We start from the raw sequence: 20,305 nt of genomic DNA on the forward strand, positions 1-20,305 counted from the left end.
GATGGTCACAGAGTCTTGCACTCTTCCTTTCGAGAGGTGGAGTCTATGGCCTCTCGCCTTCAATTTAGCAGTCTTTGCCCCTGTGAATATAACTAAATAGAATATGGTGGAAGTGACACTCTATCAGTTTCTGGACCAGGTCTTAAAAGACTAGCAGCTCCATTTCCTGAATCTTGCAACACTCACGGTAGAGGAAACCTACCACCATATAAGAAGCCTGGTTACCTTACTGGGAAAACCATGTGGCAAGACTCTGAGACTACGCAGAGAGGCTGAGGGGCTCAGTTGAGCCTGGTCTTTCAGTCTTCTCCATCAATACCCCAGATACATGAGTAAAACCATCCTGGACCCTTCAGACCAGACAAGTCACTGGTTGAATACCACCAAGTGACCCCAGTCAATATTAGGATCACTTGGCTGACAGAATATCTGACCCCATATAATCATGAGTTATAATATATTGGATTTTATTTCAAACCATGAATTGTTGGGGTGGTTTGTTACATAGCAATTGAAAATGAGACCAGTAGAATATGAAGCTAAAGATTCAAGTGCAAAATGATAGAGGGCCTGGGATGTTAGTTTAAGGATTTTGGATATTTCATCTTAACGTTTCAAAATCTAAAGTAGTAAGATTACCAATCCCCATACACATCTAAAATTCCCCAATTTGTCATTTGTCAACCCAGTCCATTTAGAAAATTATTGCCATGGTCTATCAACATAATTTCAGAAAAAAAAAGAAAAGAAAATGTAACTCTAAGAAATTTGGAAGGACAGAATTGTAAAGTAATGACATTAGCCAAGTTTATAGTACTTTATGTGCCAGACACTGCTTTAAATATTTTTGCATACGTTAGTTCACTTAATCTTTATAACAATGCAGTAAAGTAAGTAGTGATATTAACCTTATTTTACAAATGGGGAAACTGACATTAGAGAAGTTACAAAACTCAGCAGGCTACATAATAGTGGCAAGAGCAGGGATTTAAACCCAGTCTGACTGGATCTCAACTTTGATGTGATAGCTGCACTCTTTTGCCTATTGTAGGTAATAGATATTTCCTCAAGAAGGCTTTATCTGACCTTCTAGTCTAGGTTGGGCCACCATATTAAATTAGTTATGTTGTGAGCTCTTAAATGGCACGTGTGTGTGTGTGTGTGTGTGTGTGTGTGCGTGTGTGTGTGTGTGTTGTGTAAATGTAGGGAGTAATAAGGAGGGTCTGTCTTCTTCAATTGAATGTGAGGTCCCTGAGAGACAGGCATAGGCCTTTGCCTTGTCATTTCTCTCATGCTTATCCTAGTGATCATCACATAAATACTCAACTAATACTTGTGGAATAACTGGATGAATGCCTAGTGATGGAATGATTCTTTAAAGTGAATAAGCTGAGTTGTATAAAAAACTTCATTGTCCCTATTATTAGCATGTTGCTATAGATATGTGCAAACTTCAGAACCACTACTTGTTCTCAAAATGGCTGAAATGTCAAATATAATTATATAAATATGGATTCTTTGCATATATGTGTGTATATATATACATATATATTTACAGGAGGTGGAGTACAGCATAAGGAAGACAATCAGTGGTATTGTAACAGTTACATAAGATGTCAGAGGGGTAGTAGCTTAGGTGAGGGAAGTTATCACTTTGTGAGGGGTATAAATGTCTTACTATTATGTTTCTTTGTACACCTGAAACTAATTAAAAAAATGAATAAAAAATTTAAAAATACTTAAAAAAAAGGTAAGTCAAGCACAAGTTGGGAAAGAATTCACTTGAGCAGGGTCCATGGGTCGGATCAGAAACCAAGGAAGAGAAGGTTTCAAGGAATGACTGGCTAACAGGAGCAGCTCTCTGGGGCAGATGACAGATGTTTTGGTTAAGATCCATGGGGAGAAATGAGACATGACACCATGCCAACATCTTAAAAGTCTAGTGATAAACACGTGGAAAGGAAAAACAAATCACAGTTGAGTGTATAAGAAAGAGTTGAACAGAGAAGTCAGAACACAGACATTTAAAGTTATAAAGTACTCTGAGGAATCAAGATAGGCCTTGGCAAGGAACTGATATTTAAGCTGATATACAAAGGATGACTCTGAGATAGATGGATGAAGGGTGGAGGGATGAGTGTTCTTGCAGAGAACTGCCAAGTCTCCAGTTTGAGAAAAAGAATTGCTCATTGAAGGCAGCAATAACAGTGGCTATAGAATTAAGAATTAAGTGTTGAGAGTTGAGGCTAGAGAGGCAAGGAGAGGTCAGTGTGCCGCTGACAGTATTGTACATGTTAGGATGTTGCTGTTTCTCCTAAAGCCAGTGTGAAGCAAATGTTGAGGTTGAAATAGTGGAGTGACATGATCTGGTTTGCTCATTTGCTCTGCGGCTGCAGATCTGAGAGCAGGTATGATTTTTATTGAGTGTTATCACTAAGGACTTTGCTTGTCAATACGGATGCAAAGAATCACTAGATAACATCTTTACATTTTCAGATCTCACAATGTGAACAGGGTATCAGGACCTGTTGGCAGGGGGTCGCATGGAGGACTTGTTAGCTTGTGCTGAGTGTATAATGAAGGGTATGGGGACACAAAATACAGAGAGTGGATTAGGTCTGGAAAAGAGGGTTTGGTGATGGAAGACAGATGGAGGTACTAGATGGAATGGGAAAAGCCTTACAGTTAGAACAAGATTGAATTTAAAAGTCCGGGATGAGAAATGTGTACAATCTTAATCCAGTCTGTGTTCCTAATATTATGCAAAGAGAAGGCGAGTTCTCTGTGATCTTAGACTCCATTATTCCATGGGAGCAAAATACATAAAGGAGGAGCTTTAGGATGATGTGAAGGTGCAGCTATTTTTTTTAATGAACTCATTGCTCTTATAGGTCCATGAACTTTTCCTTGTACACATGAGATGGAAATCAGTTACTTTATGACTAAGTGTTCTGCCTCTGACTCTTTGGTATCAGGTATTAAACTTTAAACAATAGAATTTAGGCTGAAGAAATAAGTTTTGTCTTAGTGTTTCCATTAGATGAGTAACTAAGTGACCTTGGAGAAACTCCTTAACCTCTCAGTGCCTCATTAAAGACAATCATTGTCATAATAGCTTTCTTTCATTGAGCCCCAACTACATAGCGGGCTTTGTATTTTCATTGAATTTTTATTCTCTTATTTCTTCATTTAATCCCATGGCATTCATTATTTTATAGTCAAGAAACTGAGGTTAAGTGAGGTTAAGTCTAAGTCAAGGCCACGCGATTAGTACATGACAAAGCCGAGATTTTGACCTGGTTCTCTTTGACTCTGCTGCCATCTACATTTGCAAGTGCCACGCTGAAATCATTGGCTTAAACTTTCTTTTTAACACTGCAATATAACTGAAGTCAAAATAATTAGATTTTTAGCAGAGCAGCCAGTGGGGTATGAATTAGATATTGCTCTGATCCTGAAGAAAGTCTTACTCAGCTTCACACATAGTGTGAATAATGGCATTAAAAATGTTCGACATAAATTTCCCCCAGACCTAAGGTCTGGATTACTATGCTAATGTATAAGCTGTTGCAATATTTCACAGCTGGGAATAAATGGCTAAACATAAAAACGTGTATTTAAATGTGGATGGATGTGCCTACAGAGGCACCAAAGGCACTACTGATATTACCCACTGTTCTTTATCCATGGAGGATGGATACCCTTGAGAGTCGGAAGTGATGTGGGATCATCTTTTATTGCTAAGCTTCAGGTAGTCAGACTCCAAGGTCAAATGGAATAGAACCAGAGAGTGCTGTAAAAAGCCAGACCAGCAGACATCACTATGGGAATGGCAGTAGCACTGCAGTTACTGGGCATCTGATGGCATACCATCTCAATAAACCAGCACCAGGTGAACCCCAAAGTCAAAGCCAGCTTAGAGGAAACATCAGAATAGTTTCATTCAAATCTCTCATGTTTAGCCCTCAGTTACTAGTAGAAAAAAAATGTCAACGAATAAGTTGGGAAGAGAGATGCATAAGCAATCTTATCACAGAGAGCGATGGATGGCTTGAGAGCCTCAGATTCTCTGTAGAGGTGGGTACGGGTAGGCTGGATAGATGAGAGATATTAGGCCACATTTGACTTGTCCCCACCCTTAAATTTTGGGAGGGGGACAAATAACAAGGGAACAAAAACAAGAAAACAAAAGATATGATACCAAAGGACTCCTTTGAAGCTTCCTTTATTATTATTTTTTAAATTTAAACTTAATTTTATCTTGTTGGCACATGGAAACTTAGCTGGTCCTCATTAAGCCAATGTCTTCTTAGAATAATATTTTAAATGTATAAAATGGCATACATAGGATTTCAAAGGTTACTAATTATATACCTATAGTTATCAAACCATTATAAAAAGTTTATGACATAGTAAAGAACAATGATTCTTTATTCTCACAATAGCAAGACTCTCAGTGATTATAATATTTATTGTAATTTCAAAGTTATGAAGAAAGTAAATGATATTTGATGTATCTGCAATAACTGCAATGTGATATGAAAATACATGTGATTCCTATTGATGACAAGTCACAGGTGCTATTAATACTAGTGTAGTTTGTTGCCTCTGTTTACATTAAGAGGAATGCTAGATTTCATTTAATGATTAGTAAGATGTCAATTTTTCCCACCTGAGTTCTTGGACCGCTTGAAATCCAGAGTCCATGAAATCCAGGTTAAGAACTTCTGTATTGTTTGCAGATTACAAAAAAGATAACTAAGTTTTCTTTGGGTAAATAATAGAGACTTCTACAACTTTTGTATTGTAGCAACTACAGATGATAGATAGGTTTACTTATTAGGTCAAAGATTATGGTTACAGAAGTGCCTTTTATGTTTTTTGTTCTCAAGCAACAGACTGCAGTATCTCGAATTGGTATTTTTCACAGGTGAGAGTTGGAGTGAACCCTGAAATTAACCTAGCCAATGAGGCATCCTAATCTAGAGCAGCTGGTTGCATGAAAGGATTAATAGTCACTTAACATGAGCAGTCTACTATTAAGTCAAATAATTTTCCCAAAAAGTGTGCCCAACACAGATGCAGCCCTTTCTTCATTCTCATGCACTGATTCCCTACAGAGCCCCTCCCTCCTCAGTACACTCACAATTGTACAACAGTAGTTTCATGAACCCTTTAATACTTGCTCTGTTCTCCTGCTTCTCCCATTCCTTCTCCCTGGTATGAGTCAGATGCTCTTTTCATATTAGGTTCTGTAGCATCTTGTGCATATCCCTGTCACTAGACTCACTACATTGCTTTGCAATTATTGGGTTATATGTTTGTTTCCAATTTCAGGCTGCTTAAGAGCAGGGTCAGTGTCAAAACCAACTTTTTAGCTGAAATCTCAGCACAGTACTTAGCACAAGATTTTTCAATAAGTTTATGAAATAAATTAGCAAAATTATGCTAAGCTCTAGGGCTGCAAGGATATATAAAACAGCACATTCCCTCAGAAGCTTGGACTGTCACTGAGAAATGAGATTGTGTGTGTGGCACACAATACATGGGACTGACCCTCAGACTGACTGGCTCTGGGTTTTGGCCATGTCCACAGCTTACAGGCTGCTGTGCAGGGTAGCTTACCACACAGAGTGGGATTTGCCCCAGTGGGCTCTGGTGCCTGTTGAGACCACCCTTTTGTTGTATAACTTATGGGGCTAATTGGATGGTTCTCTGTTGTGGTCTGAAGCCAACTTCCATGTATGTTGGTTCTGGGGCCTCTTGAGAGGGTCTCTGGTGCAGGCCTAGGTCAGCCACTGCCTGTGACCGGCCAGGGACTACCTGGTAGGCACTACAAAGTGATCCATGGTTGTTTGCTGCCTGTGCAGGAACTGGTGGTGTGTGGGAGAGGCTGTGCTGTGAACCAAGGATGGCTCCCCCCAGTACCGGGTCTGGGGTAGGTCTGCAAAAAGCCAGGACACACTGAGGCCTGCTGCCAGTTACCAGCTCCTGTAAGAATCAGCCACTGATAATGCCTTGTGATATATAGAGCTGGGAGTGGTGGGGGTCTCACTGAGCCACCAGTGTAGAGTGAGCAGAGCTCACCAGACCAGTCTGATTCAGATTTGGCTGTAAGCATAAGGGGCAGGCTCAACACAGAAAGATGGTGCCTGCCTCCTGGCTGCAAGGGAGAATGACCCAACTCAGGGAAAATGGCAAGAGTCCTCTAGTCCTCGCCTGAAGCCACACACCTCAGTCTGCTCCCATATACCTCTGATGCTCTCAAGTCACCCTCCCCCCACTGGGACCCAGGGTGAGTGCCTGTGAGTAAGCCTGTGCACGGGCTCTTTAAGGACATTTAGATTTCCTGTAGCCTTCCATTCCACCCAGAGGTTGGAATCCCCACTGTTTTTCATAGGCAGATGTTGAGGGGGCTCCACTTCCCAGCACCAGTGCTCTGGGCTGGGGCACCTGGTGTATAGTTGGGGTCTTTGGCTCCTCTGTGGGGAACCTCTGTGGCTGAGATATCCCTTCCAATTTTCATCCGCCACATGGAGGTTTAGAACTAGCCCATTTTACGTCTCTGCTCCTCCTCTAACAGTCTAGATGTGGCTTCTTCTTTATATCCTTAGTTATAAAACTTCTGTTCAACTAGACTCAGATAGTTCTCCGGGTAGACTATTCTATAATTTAGTTGTAATTTTGATGTGTTCATGGGATGAGGCAAGCACAGTGTTTCCTACTCAACTATCTTGGCCTTACTTACAGGGCAAGGATTTCTTTATCTCTTGATTTGAACACTGTATTTATTGTATTATCATTTATAGTGGTGTTTGATTCCTTGATATTTATGGACTATTACTGGGAAAATAAGTAGAAGGTTATCTAAAACCAAGGATATTTTTCACATGACCTGCCATTAAGAAGTTTTTCCTATTTTTCTTAATGATTTATTAAATAATTTATCTATTTACTAATTTATTCCATGGAAACTATTAGACTACTATTATGTACTAGGCATTATTCAATACATTGTTTAAACCCAAACATATGGATTTTTTAAAGCAACTTATTAAGAAAACTTTTAAATGTAATGAAAAATTGAAAGGATCATACAGTGAATACATTCATACAACCTAGATTCTATAGTTAACATTTGCCTGTATTTAATTTATTACATGTCTATTTTTCTATCCATTCCTCTATTTATCCATCAAAGCATCTTCTTTATGATGTATTTTAAATAAAATGGCAGATATAAACACTTACAAATACCTCAGCATGTATACCATGAACTAGAGTTCAATATGTTTGTTTGATTGAGCCACTATATAAGAGAGCTATGCCAAACTGTCATAATACAGTTTCCTATGCTAAACAAAATGGTGTCTAATTTAAATTATACTAACCTGGCAAATAAAGTAATGAGAAAATTACTGTGGCAGTTTTTGTATTTAGATTTTCTAAAAAATGAGAGGTATCAGTGTATTTTTTTCCTTGAATTTTAGTGGCATATTTGAAATGATAAATGTTACTAATTGATTTGAGTGATAGCTTCAGTGAATCAGACTGGTGGGTGCTAGATTATAAGTTTTTATCCTTATTATTACATAGATCTGAAGTACATACAGGGTAAAAGGTAAAGGTATTATTATTTATGCCTAAGAAGTAGGTGCTGAAATTTTAATAAAATGTTCTTAAAAAGAAGACTCTTTATACTAATTTTATGACCTAATAGCTTCTTTTAAATGTATCATTGGCAGGTTTTTGTCATTATTGGTGCAAAATAATGTATTTATTTTTAGTTGACAGTTATGGAAAATATTTCCTAAGATTTTACATTGTGTACCTTTCAAATTTGCCTAGACTTACTTAATTATTAAGAGAAACTCTAGATTCACTCCAATTTTAGATGAAACTGTTATTGTTTTCAACCCAGGCTTAGCAGTTAGTACAATAAATTATCTCTTCCATTCACAAATGAAAATGTTTGCAAGTAAGAAAATCACTAATTTGCATCAGGGTATAAAGCTATCCCTCAAGGTAAGTCAGTAATATTTTATCATTTTAAATATGTCACTAAAATTCAAGAAGAAAATATGCTGGTACCTCTCATTTTTAGAAAATCTAAATACAAAAAAATGCCACAGTAATGTTTTTGTTGTTTTATTTGGTTGGCTTGAATAAAGTCACTAGTATAATTGAAATTAGACATCTTTTGTTTAGCATAACAAACTGCATTATGAAGGTTTGGCATAGATGTAAAGTGATTCAAACGAGATTTATTGTTTAAATCCCACCCAGTCATAAATAAAGGCTTATAAATAAAGGCTTATTTCATTTAAACAGTAAATACTACATAAAATAATGAACTACACTGCCACTCCCTCAGATTTGCTGATAAAGTTATATCACTAGCATGGAAAGGTATCACTTGAATAGACTGAAACAAACTTAAGGCTGCATTAGACCACAGTTGAAATTCAATATGTTTAATTTGTTGTAGCCCAACAACTTGATCTTTTGTCACACTGTGCACTAAAAGAGATCATATTTCTCTTGTGCACTTATGTCAGTAAAAGCACCACAACCTACTTATCATATTTGCAAAACCCTTAAGAAAACAAGGCTAATCCCTCCATAGTTATTCAGCTGTTGTTAAGTTTTATTATTGCAATCAATTACAATGTTGTCAAACCTGACAAATTGAAGTTCCTAAATAACTGCCTCATAACTGGGTCTCTTAAAACATGGCAGATAATGTACTCCTGGCCCTTGCTTATTTTCGAATATAGCTTTGAGAAACATTTACAAAGTTGTTAATTAGGTAAACTATAACATAGAACACCATATATAGGGTAGACATATTTTAAAGATGATGTAATCTACCAAAGGATAGCAGAAATATTTTAAGATAAAACATCATACTCATAATGCAATAAAACCAATTCAATAAGGAAGCATTCAATCATTTAATAAAAGCTAATTAAAATATAGTTCCTTGCTATTTTCCTATTACCTGTGCTGTTGTGTTGACTGGATAGTCATTGATGATTACACTTGCTGAAAGGGTAATAGCAATATGTAGGCCTGCTTATGAAAATGCCAAAGTACCTTCTCTAGTACATTCTGAGCTTTAAATGTTTCAGGTTTATGTGTGACCTCAGATCTTAATTTTCCTAACATTTGGAGGAGCAAGTAGCAAAATATTGTGTCTCTTTTTTCTGGGATGATATAACATCTTGTACATATTGCTTAGTATAGTACATCTTAGAAATATATATATATATATATATATATATATATATATATATATATATATATATATATGTACTTCTCCTCTTTTCTCATGAAAAACACCAGAACAGAGCTATCTTTTTATTAATTTGTATTAAATTTATTGGGGTGACATTGGTTAGTAAAATTATATAGGTTCCAAGTGTATATTTCTGTAATATCTCATCTATATATTGCATTGTTTTTACTACCCAGAAATAAACCCACATATATACGGGCAGACAATTTTTGACAAAGTAGCCCAAATCATACAATAGAGAAAAGAAAGCCTCTTCAATAAATGGTGCTGGGGAAATTGGAAAGCCACGTGAAAATGAATGAAACTAGACTTTATCTGTCACCATATGCTAAGATTAACTCAAAATGGATCAAAGACCTCAATATAAGACCCGAAACAATAAATTGCAAAGAAGAAAGCATAGGTATTAAACTTCTAGACCTTGGGTTCAGAGAGGATTTTATGAGTTTGACCTCAAAGGCAAGGAAAGCAAAAGTAAAATAAATTAATGGGACAATATCCAACTAAAATGCTCTGCACCGCAAAAGAAACCAACAAAACAAAGAGGCAACCAACCAAACAGGAGAAGATATTTGCAAACAGCATCTCCAATAAGAGACTAATATCCAAAATATATGAAGAACTCATACAACTTAAAAGAAAAACACACAAAAAAACAAAAACAAAAAAAAACAGCAATAACAAAAAAACAACCAACAACAATCTAATTAAAAAATGGGCACAGGACCTGAAGAGACACTTCTCCCAAGAAGACACAAATGGCCAACAGTTATATGAAAAGATGCTCAACTTCACTAGCTATTAGGGAAATACAAATCAAACCACAATGAGACACCACCTCATACCTGTTAGTGTGACTATTATTGACAAGACAACTAGTAAAAGGTGTTGGAGAGGTTGTGGAGAAAAAAGAACCCTCATACATTGTTGGTGGGAATGTAAATTGGTACAGCCACTATCGAGACAGTAGGGAGGATCCTCAAAAAAATAATAGAATTACCATATGACCCAGTAATCCTTCTTCTGTGTATCTACCCCAAAAATCTGAAAACATTTATTCATAAAGATTTGTGAACCACTATGTTCATTGCAGCTTTATTCACAGTGGCCAAGACATGGAAACAACCTAAGGGTCCTTTGATAGATGATTGGATGAAGAAGATGTGGTACATATATACAATGGTATAGTTACTCAGCCATAAGAAAAGATGAAATACTGCCATTTGCAACAACATGGATGGATCTTGAAATTATGCTAAGTGAAACAGTCAGACAGAAAAAGTTGAGAACTATATGAAGTCACTCATTTGTGAGCTATAAAAATGAAAACAACAAACAAACATGACAAACAAACAAATAAAAACTCGTAGTTACAGATAATAGTTTAGTGTTTACCAGAGGTAAACGGGGAGGAGTGTGGTAGAAGATGGAAGCAGAACTAACTGAGAGCTAATTTCTTATTCGTCATTTTATTCTCACACCATGCTAATACAGTAGTAGAACTGTAGTAAGTCCTCAGTGAATCAGAAGGAATGAATAAATGAATGAAGGAAAGTATGGAGTATGTAGTATAATGTTTGGTAAACAGCATTGATTCTCCAAATTTGTCCATAACTTCCCTCTATTGATTCTCAGGGGTGTGATGGTAAATGTTTAGTAACTGGCTCTCAGCAATAAACAACCCTGTGATATTTAGTCGTTGTTGATTTGCATGGTATAAATAAACCTGCCATAGCCAGTTTCAAACTACCTATATAGCATCACTGAATTCAGAGGTGAGATCAGCTCTCATGAGTCTACACAAACTGGCTCCAGCACACCATTATCCCTGTTTTCTTCAATGTGACTTTATATTTTCTCTCACTGGAAGCAGAGATTACTTCCTCACTACATTGAGATTGGGTTTGATCATGCGATTTGCTTTAGCAGATGGGATTATAGTGACAAGCAAGTGCTTGAAATGTGCTTATGCTTTTGTGTTTGCTGTTTTATGCTTCTTCCATCACCGCCAGAAAAACATGGTTCTGGTATAAGGAGGACAAGAGATACATGGAGCAAAGCTATACAGAACTCATTACTCAGAACCAAGTCCAGCCAAACCCAGCTAAGTCAGCCAAACCTCCACCAATCTGAGGATGTGAGAGTTAGAAATCAATGTGTACAGTTTTAACACCCAGAGATTTTCATGGTTGTTTGTTACACAGCAGAAATTGACTGATACACACTGCAAGGAGAGTGAAGGTGAAGTAAGATAATTTGGCAAAGTATTATAGTATGAGTCAAAGACTCAGGGCTCCTTTCCTTATTCTGCTGCCACTTGTGTGTGTGTGTGTTTTAATGAATTAATGATATGAATTGGTCTCCTTTGTGCTTCTCTTTCTGAATTAAGGACCATAACCTCTTCCTACTTAATAGTGATATTATGAGCTACTCTATAATTACAGAATATTGGTGTTATGGTCATCATTATCATTTAGAAACTTGGGAAAAATAAAGTCAATTATATCTTTAGAACTTTTAATCATTGAGTTTTACGATTCACATTCATGTACACGTAGGTGAATGCTTACTATGTCCATGAACTCTGCTGGGTATAAACAATTCATTTTTCCTTAAAGAATACATTTTTCGTAACTTCTTAACTGTCTATATACAGGTATTTTCATTCTAATAATTGACTGAAACTTGCATAAATGGCTTCAGTTATTACCAGTTGATATGTTTAAGCATTTTTTCTCAGTTGTCAGTAGACATACTGTCCCAGTGGGTTGAGTCCCGGGGGCAAGGTGTCTGTGACTCGGGGAGCTGGAAGAAGATGTGTGGAGCCGAAAGCAAAGTAGACATATTTTATTTACAGGTTTTCTGGGACACAGCCAGGGTGTCTTCTGTTGCACACAGCTGGACATTTTTAGGTTACTACCCACAGCCAGCAGCAGCAGCCCACAGTAGCCCATTTTTCAGCAGCCCACGGCAGCCGTGCCCCCTCGTAAAATGGCCGGAACCCTTTTATAATCCACCAAGACAAAAGTGGCTCACAGCCAAGGTACTTACATAAGAGTATTTACAGGATGGACAGTGCCTGCACAACATTTCATCTTATCAGACCAGAGGGCCACCAGTCAGGATCACCAGCTGGCGGGGGAGGGAAGCCTGACTGGCTCCATCTTTCCTACACATACATTTATTTATTTATTTATTTTTTATAATTAGCAGTTCACAATTTTACTCTTGACATTCTTTATACTTGGCTTCTGTGGAACTTCTTCACCTTTTCATTTTTGTCCTCCCTTACTGGTTCTAATTTCCCTCATTGTAAGAAGCAAAGGTCAGCCTTCAGCTTTCTCTATCTGCTCTTAGGTTTCAGTGCGCTTATTCAGACACTTTATCCACTATTATTGCTTAAACTATATACTCAGTTCCTGTGCCTCTCAAGTCCACATCTCTATCCCTAATCTCTTCAGGGCTACCACTCTCAGAGAATGCTGAATATTTCCATTTAGCTCCCTTTATAGCTATTGCTTCAAACTGACGATAACTTAAATTGAATTTATCCTATTTCTATTGAAAGGTACTTCTGATTTTTTTTTATTTTTATCAGTGACTCAATCATTTCCAATTAAACTAACTCTAAGAACATATTGAGATATTGTTTGAGATAATATCTTGAGATATTTGTTTTCCCTGTGTCTTTGTTTCAATTACAATTTAGTTATATAGGGCTCTTGAATTTCTCTAGCAGATATTAATGCTTTTCACTAGTATTTACAGTTCTTAAGGAAGGTAGGTATGGCTTTATAACTTGGTTTGACCAGTGTAGCCGACATGCCATGAGCTACATGGATACAACACCCGGAGGTATAGATTCCAACTAAGGAATGAAGCAACGAGCATGGATACAGATTTACACATTACCAATTGTGGTGCAGGGGGAGTAAAAGGTAAATCCAGATAAGAACTAAGATTCTTGATGACATTACCAACCCCTCATACATACTCTGGATGACCTATTCTTGGATGTTTTGCTAGGTAAGACAAATCTACCTTTTATTTACTTAAGGCTTTAGTGAGGCTTTTGTTGAGCACATTCCTAGTAGATACATGCGTTAAGGTTCACCTTCTGAAATCCAGCCTGGTGTGAATCCAAAACAGGGGTGCCTTTTTGTCATAATTTAGTTTTAGTAGGTTCAAAATAGGAAAATGCCTATTCCATTGTGTACTGCATTTTAGAGTCTCATTTGAGTCCAAACAACCATATACATCTTTTTCCTTTTTCAATTTCCTGCTACATATGGTAGAATTAGAACTTTTTTTTTCTAAAAAAGATCACAGTGAGAAAAGATCATAGTGAGAAATACTGTTTTAGGGAACAGATGCAAATATATTCTGAACACATTTCCTATTTCAGGTTTATAGACTAATTCTCTTCCTATTGATGTATTAAATCTTTAAAGGTTCTCCAATTCACCCCATCCCTGACCCCACATTGAGCATAGTTTGCCTTTTATCTGCCAAACAGAATGTAAAGTAATATTTTGCTAATGAAGAGCAAGTTGGCTAGAATTATACTCATTTATTCATTTCAGACAGCAAAACAAAAATAAAGGCAAGCACTGCCCTATTTAGTTAACAGTGAGTCAGAGTTGAAATAATTATTCATGGAATAAAGAAATCACCTGCGAGGCAATTTGTCAAAGTAGAGCATGACTTTGAGTTAGAGAAAATATTCGACTAACATGAATTACAGACGGCAAGAGCTTAAGAGAAATATAGAGTAATTAGTTTTAGTTGCAGAAAGTGTCTTCATCTATTGCACTCTAATGTCTTGTGAATGTGGCTGATAAGGTTATCAGAAGTGCAAGACTGAAGTGTTGGCTTTCTCTTAGGTCTACATTCACGTTTGGTTATGCATTATATTTTAGGACTCTGAAGGGAAATAAAATGTATCCACTAAAAACCTTCTTCTATATAATAAGCACATGCTGAAGGGTGATCATCAGATATGAATGTATAATTGGATAGATGTTTCAGAAGCTTCTGCTGCCTCCTCAGGGTTATAAACAAATGATACACATGTAACATGGACTTGTGGATGTTTTCAGAGAATCATTCCTTGCTAAAACATTTCAAATGTCAACAAATATAAATGCAAAGCATAAATTCTTTTTATTAATTCTATTCAGTACTTCAGAAATAAGAGCTTGAGTAAAACAAAGAGCCAACAACACACTGTTTTCAAAGTTCTGTTAATGTAAAGAGCATGTGGCTTCTATAGCTTGACTAATCATAGTAAAATTATTTGTCTCAAATCGTTTGAGATGAATCTCAAAATAATGCATCTCATTCTGTCAAAGAAATTACTGTTTTTCAATCTTACTACTCTGTTCCAAATGAGATAATCATATTTAGAGCCCATTCCTTCTTTTGTTCACATTTTCCTCAGGGTAAAGGTAGCAGAGGTCTGGAGATGGTATACTCATGGGTGCTGGCTGGTCTTGGGGATGACTCACAAGTTAAGTTTCTCAAGGAAAAAGAAGGACTGATGTTTATAGGAAGATTTTTTTTTTTTAATTGGGGAAGGGGAACAGGACTTTATTGGGGAACAGTGTGTACCTTCCAGGCCTTTTTTCCAAGTCAAGTTGTTGTCCTTTCAATCACGTTCAGCTTCAAGTTGTTGTCCTTTCAGTCTTAGTTGTGGAGGGTGCAGCTCAGCTCCAGGTCCAGTTGCTGTTTTTTTCTAGTTGCAGGGGGCACAGCCCACCATCCCTTGTGGGACTCAAGGAGTTGAACCGGCAACCTTATGGTTGAGAGCCCACTGGCCCATGTGGGAATCGAACCGGCAGCCTTCGGAGTTAGGAGCATGGAGCTCTAACCACCTGAGCCACCAGGCCAGCCCTATAGGAAGATTTTAAGTGGAATGTTGAGTTCCCAAACTGCTAGAGGTGATGCCAAACCTGGCAGATTGAACTGATAGATTAAAGAAAGACAATGATAACACTCTACAGGGATGATGATGAAGCCACGAACAAGGTGACTAATATTCTCATGAATGTGGGCTCACCTGATATGTAATAGCTGAATAGGAGGATTAAAAACAACATGTTAAATTAAAAAAAAAAAAATACTAATGACAGGGCAAATAAGTCAGTTGTTTTTATTATAAAAATACTTCTTCAGCTTTAAACCAAATACTGTATTTTGCTGTGTATAATGAACACTTTTTTTGCACAAATTTGTGAGGGAAAAATAAGGATGCACATTATACATGGGTAGTACTAATTCCATATCCATATAAATGTTTTTAATATTTTATTTATGTTGATGAGTTAAAAGTGTAATAATAATAAAAAGTAAATAAATAGATGCTAAAATTCCGTTATAATACAAAAAATAGGTACCTACATATAAACAAATAAAATTTTGAATTAAAAAATTGAAACAAAAGGTTTTTTCCCTGAAAGTTTGGGCCAAAAACATGGGTATGCATTATAGATGGTAAAATACAGTAGCATGTTGTTAAATTGGAAGATAAGCTTTTGAAAAATATGTCCTGAATATAATCCAACCTAAATACAAATTCTTTATAGTCACACTAACTATAACTATAATTTCCTCTCTTTTTAATTATTGATTTCTTACATTTCTTTTATGAAGAACATTAAAGAGGAACTACAGGCTAGAACTGAGGAAAAATAAGTAAAAGTGAAGTTTTTCATATAATTGAATAGATTGGTTTGCAAATCACCTTGGGGGAAGATAAAAGGAGCTGAGATAAAAGTACACCTAGTGCCTGAAATTGCTTTGAGTATAGTTCAGTGTTAGGACGCAGGTTCGTATGTGAGATGGCTGCTGTAGGTGGATCTATATTCTAATGGCAGAGTGGTTAAGCTAAAGATTCACAGCATTTGAACTTAGATTGTAGCTCCCCTATTCATTAGCCATATGTCCTTGAACATTTCTTTAACCTCTTGAAGGCTCAGTTTCTTCATATGTCAAAATGAGAACACTAAACATTGTTATTGACCAAAGTTGATGAAAGAATTAGGTGAGATACTAGATGATTCTTAGCATGGTTTCTAAGAAAAGCTTATGAAATATTATTATGGTAGTGTGTTGGCTGTGATAGAGTCAAAATGGACAGGGCTAAGCCTTTATTTAATGATTTTATTTAGATATTATTCTTTCTACCTGGGAAATACAGAGGTTGCCAAAAATATGTATACACATTTTAAGAAATGAATAAACTATTAAAATTGTAATACAATGAATAACATTAGCATTCATTTGATTAATGCTATCTTTTGAGCAAATGTCATACTACACATTGCTAGTGTAATTCAATTCAAGTTCAAAAATTAATACATAGATAACATCTCTTAAAATGCATACATTTTTTGGCACTCCCGGTAGATACTTGGAATAGTGTGAATCCCTCGCATACTTTAAATGCAAACTGTTCTGTTATTGGAATAATACTAGTGACTAAAATCTTTTTAAGCCCATATACTACACATTAATCGGTCCTAGATCTGCTCTTTGGAACCCCACAACCTATTTTGTTTCCTCTCCACTTGCTGACTTTTCTTATTTTTGAAGAATGTATCTTTCCCTCTTAGTTTTCCCACTGTTATCCAAGTTTGGCAAATTTGTTTATTCATTCATTCATTTCTCTAGATTTATACTATGCAGAGAGGTATTCACTAGCTACATGTGAGTGTTGAGCATTTGAAATATAGCTAGTTTCTTTTGAGATGTCCTGTAACATAACAAATACACCTGACTTCAGATTTGTATGAAAACCAGTAACATTCTCAATAACCTTTTCATATTGATTACATGTTTGAAAAAATATTGTATATATATTGAGTTAAACAAAATGTTAACATAATTTTGTCTGCTTTGTGTTACTTTTCCTAGGGTGGCTACTAGAAAATTTATAATTACTCATGTGTCTCAGACTTGTGGCTTGCTTGTATTTCTATTGGATAGCACTAGTCTAGGTAGAATAGTTGTGGAACTCAAGTGATTGAAGGAAGAGTTTACTAGAAAAAGAAAATAAATTTAAAAAAATGGCAGCATTTTTAAGACAGATAGTATTTATTTGATGTAGTTGTTACAATTTCCCACACAGAACATGCTGAAACTCATATATTCTTCAACATATGTGTTCATGAACTAATATGAAACACACATTAAGCTAGGGTCGTGTAGTCCTAAGTGAACCCTATTTTGGAAGCTGCTCACCCTCTTGCCCACCTTCACCATGGGGCAAGTGAGACTCTCAGTCTGCTGGCACAGTTGCTTAAAAGCTAGACACTTAGAAAATTTATATTACCCCTGAAAAGTCCTTTTGAAGATCAGTTGAAATTTCTTCAACTGAAAGCTTATTTTGCTACCATGTTTCCCCCAAAATAAGACCTATCTGGGCCATCAGCTCTAATGCATCTTTTGGAGCAAAAATTAATATAAGATCAGGTCTTATATAAGACCCAGTATTATATTATATTATATTATACTATTATTATATTATATTGTAAAGACCTGGTCCTATATTATATTAAAATAAGACTGGGTCTTATATTAATTTTTGCTCCAAAAGATGAGTTAGAGCTGATGGTCCAGCTAGGTCTTATTTTGGGGGAAACACATTATGGCATAAATTGCAGGTACATTATAGTAACAGGAATAAAAATGACTTCCTTTTCATTAATCTCTGAAGACAAACTAGATATTTCAAAGAAGAAAATATCTCAAAGCCTAGAAGTGGTTTAAACTAATCTTATTAGTTCTCTTCTAGACAGAACTCTACTGTTTAGCTAAAAAGCATTTCACAGAAATTAAAGGGAAGAAGGCCACCATATAGCACTGTTAAATGCATTTACTTTGATTTAGTTTAGTTCTGATTTTTGTAAGGCTATAAACTGCACATGACCGATGTTTGGTAAATTGTGTTCCTGGTGTAGTTCCTGATACTGCAACAGAGTCTTTAGCTCAGCATCTATATTTACTTGGTCTTATTGTGGGGCTCTAAAATTTCTTCTAAACTTCTTAAATAAATAAATCCTATTTGTGCTTTTTGAAACCACAAATAAGCACAATATTTAAATTATTTGGAACAGTTTCTCCTGAATATTTGAAATAAATTTGTTGGATTAACTTTTAACCAATGAACATTTATTAACTATATATATATAAGCATTAATCTAGGGACTTCTTTAAATAAATTGTTAATTTTAAACTAAAATGTGTTGTCAAGAAAGCATAAATCAAATTTCTCAGCCTTGGCACAATTGACATTTTCAGAGAGATAATTCTTAATTCTGAGTCTGTAGTGTTGTAGGATATTTGGCAGCAGCCTCTGTGTGTTACATGCTAGTAACATCCCTGCCCCCAGTTGTGACAGCCAGACTTGTCTCCAGATTGTGCCACATGTCTGCAGGGCACCAAATTTACCCCAGGCAGGCAACTATCGGCTTAGGTTTTGCTATGGTCAGAAAAAATATTCTCAAAGAATAAACACAGCAAAATTATATTTCTCTATTCTCAATCTATGTTCGATGCAGGAACTTTCGGCTCATGATACATGCTCAAGCATCTGAGCTACCTCTGCATATTTCCACAAAAACTGAGGCCAGAAAATTAGAGAATTCCTTTACTGGCCCTTACTTAACAGCTCTGCCAAGAATTGAACTTTTGCTCATATTTCCTTAAAACAAAATATTTGGGTCATCCTAGTGTCAAAGAGGCAGGCAGTTTCCATCTTCATATGAACCAGGAAGGGAATAAAATGATCACTAAAAGAAGTTTTGGAAAGGGGGTGAAGAAGTGAAATATGAAGAGAACATGGAAAGAAAATGTCTTGTTTGGAAAAAAGAGCTGTGAGGGAGGAAGTGTTATTCTAGCAAGAATAGTGTGGGCAGTGATTGATGAAGAATGACCATTATGTACAATGATTTATGGCACTTTCCTATAAAGTAGTGTGGTAGGAGGGTTAGCACTCCAAAATTATGGTTTAAAATGTGTTTGAATATTTATATATTTTTATTTTTTAAATTTCTCTATATATCCCAAATAACTGACATCAAAACTTAGAATTACTGAATGTTTACTAAATGACAGTTATTTTGAGTGATGGGCTTTCCATGAATTATCTACTTTAAATCTTCATACCCTATATCATTAACATTGATGATATCCTATTTTTCATATGAGAAAACTGAAGACAAAAATAAGTAGTTTGAAACAGTCATGCAACTTGTATGTGAGGCATTGGGTCATAAACCCAGGTCTGTCTGATTCCAAATATATGTCCTAAACAATACTCTAGTGCAATGTAAATTATATTCAACTGTATATGGTATCAATGCTAGGAGCATATTTTCCTCCCTTTGTAACATTTCTTATGTCTACAAGCATCCTACAATCAATGCTGTGTTATAGTTTAATTGGCTGTTTTTTCCTTGTCCCAGTGGAACATGAAATAATGGTATGCTTTATAATCAATGGCATCTTAGATTCAACAGTCTTTTAGGACAGTGTTGTTAGGAAGAGACAAAGTCCTTGTTCATGCAGAAGTCATTTAATCTGAAACTTCAGAGCAAGTCTTCCCGATTTTTTGTTAATTCAAATAGTTGTTAATCAATTCGTGAGATCAGAAGTTTCTGATCCCTTGAGAGGTACTCATTCTCCTGTTTTTCAGATCCATCTTCATTTGTGATTCAGCCCCTTCCAAGAGCAGAGACATTCTTCTTCCCCCCATATATACCACCCAGTAGGTGCATTAACAAGGGGAAAATAAGAGGGGGAATGGAAAAGAAGAAACAATGTTTAGTGCATCATATTTAAATGTCCCTATTTACATATTTGAAAACGTATTTTTGGCAAAATGAGATTTTGAGCAGAGGTTATTTATTTTTTGTTGAGGTAATTCTGCACCCTTTCTTCTTTTAGTAAGTGTATGTGCTTTTAGTTTTGAGTTAACCACTTCTCCCTAAAGTAGCTTCAGTGGTT

Source organism: Rhinolophus sinicus, linkage group LG04 (genome assembly GCF_036562045.2).
Source record: "Rhinolophus sinicus isolate RSC01 linkage group LG04, ASM3656204v1, whole genome shotgun sequence".
Classification (NCBI taxonomy): domain Eukaryota; kingdom Metazoa; phylum Chordata; class Mammalia; order Chiroptera; family Rhinolophidae; genus Rhinolophus; species Rhinolophus sinicus.